The sequence below is a fragment of the Sus scrofa genome, chromosome 12 (assembly GCF_000003025.6).
Source record: "Sus scrofa isolate TJ Tabasco breed Duroc chromosome 12, Sscrofa11.1, whole genome shotgun sequence".
Taxonomy (NCBI): domain Eukaryota; kingdom Metazoa; phylum Chordata; class Mammalia; order Artiodactyla; family Suidae; genus Sus; species Sus scrofa.
Genome location: NC_010454.4, coordinates 20,656,857 through 20,669,169, shown reverse-complemented (window position 1 = coordinate 20,669,169; position 12,313 = coordinate 20,656,857).

Genomic DNA, 12,313 nt, shown 5'->3' with positions numbered 1-12,313 from the left:
TGCAGAGGTGCTCCAGAATCCCCTTTCATTCCTGCCCAAGAGCCAGGTGTCCCCGCCCCGCCCCGTGCTTCAGCTGCCTGGCCTGAGGGATGCTCACCCCTTCCTTTAGGGAAGCAGCAGAGATTTGGGTTCCAGTCCTACCTCTGCCACTTCCCAACTGTGTGACTTTGGCCACCTCTGTGCCACAGTTTCCCCATCTGTAAGATAAGGATAAATAGTAATTCTCTTAGAGGGTTGTTATGGGGATTAAATGAGTCAATATTTTTACAGTGTTTAGCAAACAGGTCCATGGCAATCATTCAGTGTGTGCTAAATCATGTTTAAAAATGGATTCTTGGGGAGTTCCCTGGTGGCCTAGCAGCTAAGGATTTGGTGTCACTGCTATGGCTCGGGTTCGATCCCTGGCCCGGGGAACTTCTGCATGTCCCAGAAAACCCCAGCAGACCATGATTCTAGAAAGGTGATGCTTTAGTCAGTCAACAAAGTGGGTCCTGACATGCTCTCAGTCTGGGAGGCTGGGGGATGGAGGTTCCATTTTACCAGCGAGGAGCTTGAGGATCAAGGAGAGGAAGTGACTTGCCCAGGTGATACTCGAACCTCAGGTCTCTTGCTTCAAAGCCTTCTCTCCCCAAGCACCCCAAGGCCCAGCCCCCTCACTCCTCAGGCACCTGGCCTGGCCTAGGTGGGCTCCGTGCCCCACACCGACAGAGGGCCCTTTGTAACCCTGCCCAGGGTCACACCCAGAGCTTGGAGCCAGGGGCCAGACAAGCGCCTTGTGTCTGGTCTGTTTTGCGGCCAGGCCTACCGTTGCCCTGGCTGTTCTAGCCACGTGCTCTGGGTGGGTGGGTCTGAGGGCTCCCTGCCCACTGCCCGGCCAGCCCCTGATCCCAGCAAGGGCATCCCTGACTCTCTATTACCACATTCAGCCAGGAGACAAACTGGGAGGGAGCCCCAAGGAAAACACCTGTGTTGACAGGCTCCACCCTATGAAAAATTCAAGTAGCCAGACTCTGGGGTGTCTGGGGCCCCAGGGGAAGAGAGGGGCAGGAGCTGAGGGTGCGAGGAATGACATGGGGGTTGCTTTGGGCACTGGCGGGGGGGCATGCTGGGATGGGGAGTGGGATGGTGTGACCCTGCCCTTTCTACCTCCCTAATCTTCCTTCAATCTGTTCACCTTTCTTTACCACCCAGATTGGTGTAACAGCCTCCTCCACAGCCTCCTCCCCAGCCTCCCTGCCTCCACTTCTCCACCTCCCACCCTCCCAGTCCATTCTCCTATTCTTCACATGACAGAGGAGCTTTTTTTTTTTTTTTTTTTTTTTTTTTTTGTGCTGCTCCATGGCATCTAGAGCTCCCAGGCCAGGGATCAGATCCAAGTTGCAGTTGCGACCTATGTCACAGCTGCAGCAATGCCAGATCCTTTAATCCACTGTGCCAGGCTGGGGATCGAACCTGCATCCTGGTGCGGTAGAGATACCACAGATCCCATTGGGCTACAGTGGAAACTCTAGAGGAGTCTTTCTAAAAGGAAAATCTGAGGGAGCTATATTAAATATCCTATGATAAACCATAATGGAAAAGAATATTTTAAAAAAAGTAATGTGCTGGAGTTCCCTTGTGGCTCAGCAGGTTAAGGATCCAGCATTGCCACTGCTGTGGCTTGGGACACTGCTGTGGCATAGGTACAATACCTGGCCCAGGAACTTCCGCATGCTGCTGGTGTGGCCAAAAAAATATTAAAGAAAAAAAATTTTTTTTTTTTTTTAGAGCCATGCTTATGGCATATAGAGGTTCCCAGGCTAGGGGTGGAACCTGAGGTGTAGCCACTGGCCTAAACTACAGCCACAACAACGACAGATCTGGGCTGCATCTGCGACCTACACCACAGCTCGTGGCAATGTAGGATTCTTAACCCTGAGCAAGGCCAGGGATGGAACCTGAGTCCTCATGGATACTAGTCAGATTCGTTTCCACTGAGCCATTACAGGAACGCCTTTAAATTTTTTTTTAAATAAAAAAATTTAAAAAGAATGTATACATATGTATAACCGAATCACTTTGCTATAAGCAGAAATTAACATTGTAAATCAACTATACTTCAATAAAAAAATTTAAAAAAGGGCAAATCAGGAGTTCCCACTGTGGCTCAGCAGTAATGAACCTGACTAGCACCCATGGAGGACTCGGGTTTGATCTCTAGCCCCACTCAGTAGGTTAAGGATCCAGTGCTGCCATGGCTGTGGTGTAGGCCAGCAGCTGTAGCTCCGATGTGACCCCTAGCCTGGGAACTTCCATAGGATGTGGGTTTGGCCCTAAAAAGAAAAAAATATGTAAAAAATTAAAAAAGCAAACCTGAAGGTGTCATTCTTCTGCTTGAAACCTCCAAAGGCTTCCCCCTCACTTCAGGAGAATCCTTTCCCCAGGAAGACCTGGCCCCCACCTGCCTCCCCAGACCCATCCCTGCAACCGTGATCCTGCCCACAGATGAACAGGTACAAACAGCTCTCCACCTCAGAGTGTTACTGGCAGAAGTAACACAGATAACAGCTCGAACCAGATACAGGAAAACTCATTATTGACCAAAGTGCACACCAGAACCCAGCCTTGACCACAGATCTCTTTTCATATTTGAACCTTCCAAAATTGGAGGAGTTGTCGACCCAGTCACACAATGGCAGGGACGAGGGGCAGGAGCCTTTGATCATCGGCGAATTGATCGATGAATCAAATCTTGGCGGCAAAATCTACACAGAACGGATGCTGGTGAAAATCATTTCAGTAAAATTAAAGTAGAATGGGGGGCAAAGAAGGAGGAAAAACGGAAAAATCTGATCAAGGAATTCAATGTGATGAATAGAGTCCAAACTGGAAAACAGGTTCTAAAAAAGTCTTCAGTGTTGGCATGTTTTGGTTGAAAATGTTTGCATTCAAAACATCCTCGGGGTCAAAATGTCCAGGTCGGACTATTCTGTGCCCCTCGGATCTGTTTTCGCAGCCCTCCCTGCCTTGCTTACGGTACCTCAGCCACACTGGGCTCTTTTTCTTCGGAGCACAGCAGGCCCGCCCTCACCTTGGAGGCCCTGAGAACCTGTTCTCTCTGCCGGCAGCGCTCTTTTTGGCTCCTCCCTCTCCTTCTCATGGCAGATGCTGAAACACCCTGAGACGCCTGCCCTCCTTAAGCTGGATGTCCTTGCTGCCTCCTCGTGTGTTCTCTTACTCCCTCCCTTGCTCGGATTCCCAGGGCAGAGCCTAGCAAATATAATACATGGTAGGTGCTCAGTAAAAAAAAAATAAAATTTTTTTTTGGTCTTTGTAGGGCTGCACCTACAGCATATGGAAGTTCCTGGGCTAGCAATCAAATTGGAGTTGCAGCTCCCAATCTACGCCACAGCCACAGCAACGCCAGATCTGAGCCGCATCCATGACCTATGTATGCCGCAGCTCGAGGCAACTCTGGATCCTTAACCCACTGAGTGAGGCAGGGATCGAATGTGCATCCTCGTGGATACTAGTCAGGTTCTTAACCTGCTGAGTCACAATGGGAACTCTTCAATAAATATTGGGGGTTTTTTGCCTTTTTTTGGGGGGGTCGCACTCGTGGCATATGCAGATTCCCAGGCTAGGGGTCAAATCAGAGCTGTAGCCGCTGGCCTACACCACAGCCACAGCAACTCGAGATCTGAGCCGTGTCTGCGACCTACACCACAGCTCACAGCAACACCAGATCCTTAACCCACTGAGCAAGGCCAGGGATTGAACCTGCATCCTCATGGCTGCCAGTCAGATTCTTTAACTGCTAAGCCACAATGGGAACGCCAATAGATATTGTTGAATGAATAAATAAATCCATGTTACAAAGGCCCCTGGGAGAGTAAAGAGACAGGGCAGGAAGACAGTCTTCCACCTCTATTCTCCCCTTACTCGTGACACCAAGTTCCAGAGAAGCTCATGTCAACAGGAAAGAAGAGACATCCCTGCTTCTTTTCTGCCCCTTGCCCAGCTTCCCGAGATCCAAGCCCATGTTCCAACTGGCCAGCCACCCTCTCTCCCCCGACCCGGGCCTGGCTCCTACATTTGGCTGCTGGCCAGGCTATTTGGGGAAACTTCCTGATCCCCCCTCTGGCCTCTCCACCCCCACACCTCATCCTGCAGCCCCGGAATAGCTGTCCCCAGCCGCAACCTCGGGACAATCACATTCCCAATTAGCGCCCAGATGGTTGAAACCATCTCTAAAAGCTTCTCGTGTCCCTCTCCCCTCAGGATGCTGCTAACTAGGACAGCAGATCTCAGAATGAGGTCAGAAGAACGCTACCTGCCCCTACAGCCCCTTCCCACCAGTGACACGGGTGGGGACTGGGAATCTCCATCACAGCCCTGGAGATGGAGGAGGTGTGGGGGAGGGGAGGTGTCGGCAGAGCCAAGAACTGGCTGCAGCTGGGGCTCCTTTCTGCCCACGGAGGAGCTCTGGCTCTGTCCAGGGAGGAGACCTAGCTATAGGGAATGAAGAGACCTGGGTTCGACTCCAGACTCTTCCTGAATGGGGGTTTCATGACCTCTCCAGGTCTCATGCGGCGGGATGCGGCCGTTCTGTACCCAGTAGAGTACCATACCAAATCCAGGGATGGGAAGTGCCTTGGGGTCTCAGGGAGATCATTCTGGGATGGATCCTGGGAGGGGATCTCTCTGCTGACGTCTCTTTCTACCGCTGGCTTAAAGCTCAGCCAGCGAGCTTTCAGACTTCTCTCACATTCTGAAGACCACACCCCACAGGTCCTCTTTGGGAACCTCCAGAGAATCCCAGAGATCCAGTTCCCAACACCTTCTCAGGTATCTCCCCTCCAATAGGTGAGGGATGGGGGCGCTCAGGAGTACGGCTCACAGCTCCCTCTTCTGCCCATCCAGTGGGAGGCGGTCGCTGGCATCAGAGGCAGGAATCATGAGACCTAAGATCAGGAAGGCAGAGCCATCTGGGGCCTGGGCATGTGGAGAGGCTTGGGGGGCCCAGGAGGGTAGGGGGAGCCCCACAGGGCCCCTGGTCTGGGCATCCGAAGTGGGGAAAAAAGGTCCTATGGAGTCAATCTTCACCCCGCCCAAGGAAACTTTAGTCAAATAAACAAACAACCAACACAGCCGCTCCTGTATGAGAAGAAGCCGTGGCAGCAGGAAAAGGGCCTGTGAAGTGGGGGGGCCGGGGGGACGGCAGGGAGGAGGCTGTTTGGACAGGCACCGGGGGCCTGGGGCACTTGGCGGAAATGCTTGGAACAGGGCGGGGAGCGCTCTGGTGGTTTGGGTCAGGACGCTGGGGCCTGGGGTGGGCGAGGTGAGCTTGGCTGCTTGGAGGAAAAACAAAAGTGTCAAATCAGCACACACACAACCCCCCATTGGTGCCTCTTCTGAGGAAGACTCCTAGTCCCCAGCACCTCTCCTTTGGCTCAAGGTCATAGACACGGGGCGGTCTTCCTCGTCGCTCTGAACCCCCAGCCCCTCTCCCGGACTAGGACTCTGGGCCTTGTCTCAGAAGACTCTGAATATTTCAGTCTGGAGACAAAGCCCCCCCGCCCATTCTCAAGGTCTCAACAGAGGAGCTGCGAGAATAGGGGGATGTTTTGTCACCTTCGTCTGCACTCAGAGGCCTGTGGCTGTCCTGTTCCCCCGGGATGCCTCGAGAGAGGGAGACAGAGATGGGAGAGACACGCCCAGAAGTAGAGGCCGAGATGGAGAGAGGAAAGACAAATGGACACAAGAAGAAGAACCAGTGAGATGCCACATGGTCAGGGACATAGAGCTGAGAGCCGGGAGAGAGACTGAAAGTGAGGAGGTGTGTGTGTGTGTGACAGAGAAACACACACAGAAAAAAGAGAGGAAGAGACAGAGACAGATATACAGAGGAAAAGGAAGAGGAATAAGAAAGAAAAAGAGGAGTTCCCATTGTGGCTCAGTGGGTTAACAACCCGACTAGTATCCCTGAGGTTGCAGGTTCAACACCTGGCCCCAATCAGTGGGTTAAGAATCTGGTGTTGTCATGAGCTGTGATGTAGGTCACAGACGTGGCTCAGATCCTGCGTTGCTGCAGCTGTGGTGTAGGCTGGCAGCTGTGGCTCTGATTCGACCCCTAGCCTGGGAACATCCATATGCCATGGGTGTGGCCCTAAAATAGAAAAAAAAAAAAAAAAGGAAGAGAAAGACAAAGAAAAAGAGACTCAGAGGACAGGCAGAGAAGAGAGACAACAAGACAGGCATAGGAGCAGGGGAAGGGCCAGGCAGAGCACACAGGACACAGGGACAGACACACTTACAGGCAGAGAGAGGCTCCCAGAACTACACAGGGATCTGGAGACAGTCCCTGTGAGCCATGGGGGAGCAGAGGGGCTGAATGTCGAGCCTGGTGGGGTGTTCAGGGAGTCCCAGGAGAGCCTGCTGCCTCCTGTCCCCAGGGCTGTACCCTGCAGGCACCTGGCCCCTAGCCACCCCCAAGTAAGCCAAGCCCTGGCCACTGGAGCTGGCGGGTCACCCAAGGTGAATGAAAAGTCACGGATAGGGGAGAGCGTGTGAACCCGTGCTGAGGGCCAAGAGGTTGGCATAGCACGCGTGTCTGTGTGGGGCCGCCAGGGGTCCCCACTCCGGATTGTGCTTGAAGAGCTGATGAGGGGTGCGAGTGTGAGTTAGTGTTGGTGGGTGTGCTTGTCTGGGTGTGTGAGGGTCTGAGTGTGTGTCCCGTTCCAGCAAGCACTGCACAGCTCTAACGAGGCCAGGAAGGCGGGTTTGTTCCTCAAGCAGCCCCATCAGAATCCGGGAGGGAGTCAGAGAGGGCCACCAGAAGCCGTGCATCTCCTCCTCTGAACAGACGGCGTGTCCAGCTGCCCCAGGGCACTCAGCTATGGTCGAGACCAATGTGCCATTCGTTCCCGCCAGGGGTGACACCCACGGCCTGGCCATCTGGGCCCCGTACTCCTCCCCATCCAGAGCCCAAGATCCAGTCTTACAGGGGGACCCACATTATAGACCCCTGGCCCCTTACAGGCTATGGGCCCAGCTCCCTGTGAGAAGAGCAGGTAGAGAGATGGTGGGGTCCGGCCCTGATCTTCTTGCAGTCTGACTTCCATCCCTCTCGCTGCTGCAGCCCCACTGAGCTCCCTCCTTGCTCCTTAGGTCCACTGAGCACCCACACCCTCCCCACGCTCAGGAGATAAGCAGCCTCTCTCCCCCTCATCCCTTCCCTCTTAAGCATCACAGGACATTTTCTAAATGTCCCAATTTTGGCACGGAGAATGAGGTCAGCAGGCCCAAGGGGGGACTGCTTGTCAGTGACAGCTGACAGTCATTTCACCTTGAAACTCCTTCCTGGGCCAGGTGGGCGTATTCTAAGCCCCAGTTTACAGGGATGCTAGTATCCTGGGGGCCAGAGCCAGCAGGACGGGGATTCACCAAATAGTTTCAGTCCCGGACGATGCCAGGCCCACCCCTAACACCTGCAGAGCCTGGAGCAGGAGGAGGACAAACGAGAGCCCATCTACCCATGTCTAAATTTTTAAAAGTTATACATCAAGCTAATAAACTGGAGTTCCCTGGTGACCTAGTGGTTAAGGACTTGGCATTGTCAATTCTATGGAGCGGGTCCAGTTGCTGGCCTGGAAACTTCCATAAGCCATGAGCGAAGCCTAAAAAAAAAAAAACAAACCCAAATATGTTCTATTCTCCCACCTTGACAACCACACTTTCATAATTTACCTGGAAGACCAGCTTCCAGTTTAGATTTCTCTGACTCCTGAGCATTTTGCATAAGAAAAACTCTGTGTAGGGAGACAGCTCCACTCCCTCCCCAGCCCCAGCCAGCAGCCCCCCTTCCTACGGCCAGCTCCCTTCTGCACTGCAACAGACTTATATGCATGGAGGCAGATACCCAGCCTCCTCTCACATCCTGATTCCATCTCTATGCTCTGCAAACAGCATTCCTTAGCCGTCTTTCACTTGTCCCTCGGGTCTAGGGGTGCACACAGCAGAGGCATGATCTGCCCTGAGTCGAACAGGACCAGCCAAGAGGCTGGCGTGGGCTGGGAGCAAGCTGGTGACCTTCCAGGCAGGGACCTCAGGAGTCACAGGTGTGGCCACTGTGGTCCCAAAAGGGGATTCCTGGGCTCATTCCCTTGGCCCTGCTGGCGACTCCTCACCCACGGGGAGAGGGACAGCCAGACGAGGGCTAGAGCAGGGCCCTTGAAACAGCCAGCGAGGGCACGGGCACCCCCTCCCTGGCCCAGGTTTAAGGTTGCTCATTAGACCCAGCCTGCCCTGGCAGCCTCCAGAGCGAGGGCCAAGGACTGGAGGGCAGCTTAGACAATCCCCAAACAGGACTTTCAGTCACTTGCATTATTTATCTTCCTGGAAAAACTGAGAGCAGCTTGACCCCAAGTTGTGGATTTGTGGACATGGGGAGGGCAGGGAGGTGATGACGACAGGCTTTTTTTTTTTTTTTTTTTTTTTTTTCTTTTCTGTTCAGTCTCTAAACCAGTTGGTTCCCCTGAGGCCTAACCTTCCCCAAGTGGGCTCCTGCTCCTGGTGGTCCCTGCCCTGCTAGGACCCCTCTCCTCACCCTGGAGACAAAAACAGGGTGACTAAGAGAGAAGGCCGTGAGGGGCCCTGGGTGGCCCAGTGAGAGTCAGTGAAGATCCGGGACCAGAAGAGGCTGGGGTGGGGGTGGGGGAGTGGTGAAGGCCACTGCTGTCTCTGGCCAAGTTTAAAAAAGAACTTCCAACCCCACCCCTACTCCCCGCAGATCGGCTTTGCTGTCCCACACGCGAGGAGACACTTACACTTGTTGAGCCCTCACCAGGCGCCAGGCACCGTGCTAAGCGCTTGACGTGCATATTCTCATTTAATCCTTGCAGCCATCCTATGAGGTGGGTTCTATAATTATCCCCATTTTACAGGTGGGGAAGTGAACTCCGAGGTGAAGTAACTGGCCCAAGGTCACACAGCAGGTAGAGATGCTAGAACCCAAGTCTAGCTGACCCCCAACCCCCCAGTCTTTCCACTATAGCACGTTGCCTCCCAGAAGCAAGACGCTGGCACAGAAGCAGGCAGGATGAAGGTCAGATATGAGAAAGAACTTCCTGACAGTGATGATGTATGAGGAGGTGAGAGGAGACAATGGAATGGGGAAGCGAACAGACACAGGAAGCTGGCCCACCTGAGTTGGAACTTGGTCTGTCCGTTGGCTTGTGATGATCTCTAGAAGGTCTGTGGGGTCCTGGCTGGATCCAGATGGCAGTGTCCTGACCTGCCTCCATTCTACAACCCGGGGTCCTCTGCTTTACCCCAAAGTGGCAACAAGGCCCAAAGATGGACTTTCCTTTGTGACTCAGGGCTCTAAGCATCACATCTAAGCTGTCAGCCCAGGACCTCCTTTTCCAGGAAGCCTTCCTTGAGGTCCCAGGAGGCGGGACCCTTTTCCTACAGCCCAAATCCCTACACAGAGGGTGCAGATGGATCCTCCCCGTCCCCCACCTGCAATAAGACCCACTTCTGTGACCACTTCCCTCCCCCATCTGGCTCTGGGACATGGGCACAGAAAAGATCTAGTCAGTCTCCAGGCTTTCTGGGTTCCCCAGGCCATCCGGACCAGCCCCGGCTCCCTCATCCCCTTCACCCCCGCACATCTGTATCCAGGGTGTAAATAAATGATGCCGGTTTTCTGGCCCACCAGAGAACCCAGGCTCCAGCTAAGCTATGCAGTGGCTCTTACCTCATTTTCCCACAGAAGCCGCTTGGGTCACCCCATCGCCCCCGAAGGGAGGGGGTGGGTAGGATGCAGCACTGGATGAGGCACCGGGCACGCGGAGTCAATGAGGTTCCTTATCCGGAACCCCGCGGTCACCACCCCCGACCTGCTTTCCTCCAGAAAGCTGCGTGCCTAAGGCCCGGTTCTGTCCTTTCCCGTCCCTCGCAGCCCGCCCCGATATCAAGGGTAGCCAGCTGGACCCTCTAAACTTCTCCACAGAGTTTAGTCCCACCTGCTTGCTATCTGAGCCCAGCATCGGTGCGCAGAGCCAATAGGGGTGTCCTCACTGCCCCGTGGGGTGCCCCAGTTTTGAGACGAGGGGCCAGGACAGGTAGAAGGGGCTGCCTTGTGCTCCTGCGCTGCCCTCGAGGTTCTCCGCTTAGACCAGCCCGCGTCGCAGACTTACCTGCGGGGCAGAGACGAGCCCGCGGCGGCCACCTGCTCTCGCCGCGCTCGCGAGCACAGCGGCTTCGCGCTCGCCGGCGAGGGGGCGGGGCCCAGGGCGGGGGCGGGGCTTGAGGGAGCCGCCGCCGAGCCCCTCCCGGACTCTGGGCCTGGAGGGGCGGGCCGGCTTATTCAGGTGGGCAGAAACGGGGCGGTGGAAGTGGGGGGCAGCATCCGGGCCCCTGGGGAGGCTCTGGAGCTCTGGCTTTTCTGGGGGCTGGGAGTTAGGATGCCTGGGTTCTAAGGACCTCATGAAATGCCCTCCTTCAGGCAGCCTTGCCCAGGTGCCCTGGAAGACCCCTCGCTCGAAGAAGCAAGCCCAGAAACCCTCCTCCTCTGTGGGCCCCCTTCCATCTGCGCTCAAGAAAGCTCTCCTAGCCTGGCAAGGCGGGTGCAAAATAGGACACCCCCTTTAAAGTCAGGGTCTCCCATCCAAGGGCCAGCTGTGTAGGAGCTCAGGCCACTGAGGGGACCATTAGGTGCCCAGGTCATCTTTATCCTCAGTCCATCTCTCTCCCAGCAACGCAGCACACCACCGCCACCACCAACGCCAACTCAGGTCCCTCAGCTGTCACTGTTTAGCCCTGGAATGACTGGCGTCCAGACTCCGTGCGTCCAGCCACATTCAAGGCCATTGAGCTTAGCACCCCTGGGCCCCTGCCCCCCTCCCTCTGCCCCCAGTCGCTAATTTTATTGACCTGTAAAAAGCACGTTGCTGGCAGGGGAGATTACAACTGAGGGTGAAGTGGGGAGCAGATGGGCAGAAGTAGGGGCCCCGGGAGGTGGAGATGGCACAGAAGAGAGAAGAAGGGTGACTCCTGGAGCCAGAGCCAAGAAACACTGGAGATTAGCAGGAAGAGAGGCCCTGGGAGAAGGGGGTACAATCTCTGGGGGAATGGAGGCCAAAAAATCTGCTACTGGAATATCAGCCCTCAGACAAGAGCATACTGAAGAAAGATGCTGGAGTTCCAGTTGTGGCTCAGTGGTAACGAGCCTGACTAGGATCCATGAAGATGCGAGTTCGATCCCTGGCCTCACTCAGTGGGTTAAGGATCAAGGGTTGCTGTAAGCTGTGGTGTAGGTCAGATGTGGCTCAGATCCCGTATTGCTGTGGCTGTGGTGTAGGCCAGCAGCTGTAGCTCCGAGTGGACCCCTAGCCAGGGAACTTCCATATGCCACGAGTGCGACCCTCAAAAGACAGAGAGAAAAAAAAAAAAAAAAATGAAGGCGAAGAAAGATGCTGGGAGAAGGGAGCACGCATTATTTCCCACCTACCCTTAGGCAGGACCAGGGATGCAGCAGGAGGGAAGGAGGTTAGACGGCAGGAAGGACCGCCATCCTGCTCTCATATCTCTGCTCTAGCCCCCTCCCTTCCTCTTGAAGGTGACTCCTGCCTGCTGGGCCTCTTACTACAGAAATAGCCCTTTCCCTGAAGAACCAACCTAGATCTTGCCTTTCTTTTCCTTTCTTTCTTTCTTGTTAAAATGAGAACAGAAGATTTAGGCCTTTACAACTTCTCCCACCCTCATGCCCACTTAAGCTCTACCTGTCAAATCCTAGATCTCAGCCTCTCCCCAGCCCGGGGGAGATGACCCAGGGGTCAAGAGAGGATGGAGAGGGAGGCATTGGGGCTTGAGCCTATTATGGGGTGGAGGGGGCAGGAAGGCCCCACATTCTTGATGGCTCTCAAATTTAGACTTTTGATGCTCTCTTCAAATAAAGGTTACATGTTAGCCATAAAGAGGGGGTGTTAAAAAAAAATCCTTAACATTAGAAATACAGCACAGGAAGAGTTCCCACGGTGGCTCAGCAGAAACGAATCTGACTAGTATACATGAGAATGTGGGTTCAGTCCCTGGTCTTGCTCAGTGGGTTAAGGATCTGGGGTTGCCGTGAGCTGTGGTATAGGTCACAGACGTGGCATGGATCCCACATTGCTGTGGCTGTGGTGCAGGCAGGCAGCTGTAGCTCCGATTAGACCCCTAGCCTGGGAACTTTCATGTGCTGCATGTGTGGCCCTAAAAAAAAACCCCATATACATATATATATATATATATATATATATATATATATATATATTTAAATACATATATA